A 3,247-nucleotide genomic window follows, 5' to 3' on the forward strand; every position below is an offset into this window, starting at 1 on the left:
ACACACACACACACACACACACACACACACGCACACACACGCACACACACGCACACACACACACACACACACACACACACGCACTAATCCATTCAGGAAGTCCAAACATGGGCGTAGTGTACGAATGAGACTCTTATATGAGTCTCTTTCGCAAGAGGTCCACTTGACCTCTTGCAAGAAATGGTCGTGCTATCCATCCATTTTCCAAACTGCTTATCCTAATATTTGTATACGGTAACTTATATTGAGACTTAATTATGCTTGAAATGATCTTTGTGCTAAAATATAAGCAACAAATTAACAGCTGATATTATTCCCGTCTCAAATTTCAATTATATGTTCTATTTATATGTAATTTTTTTTCTGACGTACCTACACCATGTAATTTATGATCTCAGATTTTGGATGAGTGTGTTAACGGTTTTCCCATCATTGGCTGCTACAGTGAGGCACTTGCATGCATTTGTACGGCACAGTTATTATGGCAGATACCTTTTTTTTTTTTTTAAATGCGAGATTAGGCCATTGATAGAAATTGCACCTGCACCGTCTGCCCGAAAAGTAGCAACATGTACCACGACTCCACAAGTGCAGGATACTCATTGACTGACCCCAGTCAATGTGATTTTTTTTTCAATTCCTTTTTTATCTTTTTTACTGGATGAAGGACATGATTTGGGAAGGTTTGAGGGATTAGTGCCACAATGTCACTTCACTAGCACAAGCAGAAAAATGAAATGTGTCAGCTGTTAGAGCTACTCATCTACAAAGCTTGGTCATGGAGCCCCCTAATGTATCGTAGCATCTCTGACAAATCTGTCAAGCTGTTCTAATCAGCCAGCAGAAGTCATCCTTTACCAAATGCACTAAACATGTTTGGCCTTTGCATAGAAAGGTGGGAAATTAAACTGCTCATTTGATTTGGCAGCAAATGAGTTTGCCTGTTTTATGTACCAATTATTGGAAAAAGTAATTCCAAACATGTTCTGGATGAACTGCCAGAACCATAACATCCTGGTCCACTAGCCTAATGTCCAGCATAGCATCACTGCAATAATGGATTTTTCGTTTTAGCAGAATTGAGACCCCTCCAAACTCTCCCGATTACCCTCTCAGGCTGAACTATCGTGTTGACATCGGCCTCTTTGGTTTGTGTTTTTACCCTGTAGCATTCTGTTTTCTGCTATGTCAACAGTAGACAGATAATAAATTCTGTTAATAAATTTTATCTCAGACAAGTTTCTTTTCTTTTTTTTAAGTTTGTGCGGAAGTCTTTCACCTTCTTCAGAGTGTCACATGATGGTGTGCGACTTGTCTTTATCAGCTGATGTTCAATGAAGGCGTGACTCAAGAGGAAAAACCACATTACGGACTAGAAAAGGGCCAGAATCATTCACACTGAAAACAACAAGAACCAGCGTAGGATCAGGGAGATTATCGAGATTATTCAGTTTACAGATCTTTGAAATGAACTCCAAAGAAGTGTCATGCTTGTCTTTTGGTCATGCATATGATTTTGTACACCGTGACTGCAGAAGTGTCAAAAGTATTTATCTTAGTTACTCAAGTAGAAATATAGATAAGATAAGATATCCTTTATTTGTCCCACACTGGGGAAATTTACAGCCTACAGCAGCAAGATTGTGGGTAGAAAGAAGAAAGAAGAAAAACATAGCATATTGGGATTTAAAAAGACTTCAGTAGAAGTTGAAGTGTCAACTGCAGCTTTTTACTTAAAATGTAAAACTACTTAAAGTATAAAAGTAAAAGTAAAAAAACAAAGAGAAAAAAAAGGCAAATATTCTCTTTTCGATGTGTTCTATCTGCCCTGATAGTCGAAACACAGTTTTTGGATTAATCTCACGTTTGTGTAATCATGATAATTAATCAGATGAATCCAGCCCACGCCCACATTTTTCACTTGACTTTAAGGACAAAAGCTTGGGCTGCATCACGGGGGGCAGATTGTCCATCACCCCCCCCCAAAAAAAAACATATAGTGTATAGGCCATAATTATTATAATGTTCTAAAAAATGTTATGTTAAAGGCTACATGTTTCAGCTGCACATTGCCAAAAGTATTCGATTTCCCACGTCGTAGTTTACTTCGGCTGGGCTGAGTCAACGAGAGCATCCACTTCCACGATGGAGGGAATTCCTGGGTTTGGGTGATTCAGAACAGGTCATGAAATGCGGTCTCAGCACTCAAGTTCCATTTAAATGGGGTCTTAATAGAAGTAAGTCATGTTTGAGGGGCAGCTCCTTGACTATAATGGAACGGCGGTAAAAGTTGATGAACCCTAGAAATCGCTGTTTTCCGGTGGTGGGTGTGGACCATTTCACCATGGCTTGCGTCTTTGAGGGATCAACTCTCATCTTTCCCTTCTCTATGATGACACCTAAAAACTGAACTGACTCGAAGTGGAACTCACATTTTTTGGCCTTAACATATAGTTTATTTTTAAAAGACATAAAATTATGCGTACACGTTGGTGTTCCTTTAGATCCCGGGAGAAAGTTAAAATAGAGGTCCACGAAAAAACGACATTGAGCAAATCACAAAGTACATCATTAATAAAACTCTGGAATACTGCAGTTGCGTTGGTCAGACCAAACGACAGGACCAAGTTTTGGAAATGCCCCAAGGGCGACTTGAAAGCAGTCTTCCACTCATCCTTATCAAGGGGCAAGCGCTGCGTAAGTCTAATTTTGTGAAAATCGTTGCGGATTGTAGTGATGCAAAGGCTGAATCCAATAAGGGAAGTGAATACCTATTCTTGACAGTGAAGTCATTGAAGCTTGTGTAATCCACACGAGAGCATATAGACTTTGTAGTATCGATCTTTTTGATAAAGAAAAATCCGGTTCCGACTGGTGATTTGTATGGCCTGCTATATCAATTCTAAAAAAAAAAAAAAAAAAAAAAGTCCAAAAACACACTCCAGACCAGCTAAATTCGATGTCACATTCAGTTGTCTAGTAAAAGTTCATGAGTTATTAAAGAGCAATCTAGCATTTTCCCTCCTTCCTGCAGCTCAAGCCATTTGGTTAGGAAAAGTGACCAAAAGGCAAGAATAGGACCTAACACCTTCAATGTGAATGAGCAAGGCACATTCCTCGCCCAGTGTTAAGGAAGCGATTTTTGTTAAAAAATTTTCACCCTCTCTGAACCGTGAAGGAGGTATCAGATTTAACCTGTCTCCTATTTACAATAACTTGTTGACCAGTAAGGGACATAGACATGCTG

General features: G+C 39.3%; 1 protein-coding gene across 1 annotated transcript in view; it reads left to right on the plus strand.

Moving 5' to 3' along the window:
• Positions 1–3,247, plus strand: part of ecel1 (endothelin converting enzyme-like 1) — a 54,154-nt gene that overhangs the window by 21,512 nt on the left and 29,395 nt on the right. The gene's annotated exons all lie outside the window — the stretch shown is intronic.

Source organism: Hippocampus comes, unplaced genomic scaffold (genome assembly GCF_001891065.2).
Source record: "Hippocampus comes isolate QL1 unplaced genomic scaffold, H_comes_QL1_v1.1 scaffold122, whole genome shotgun sequence".
NCBI classification, from domain to species: domain Eukaryota; kingdom Metazoa; phylum Chordata; class Actinopteri; order Syngnathiformes; family Syngnathidae; genus Hippocampus; species Hippocampus comes.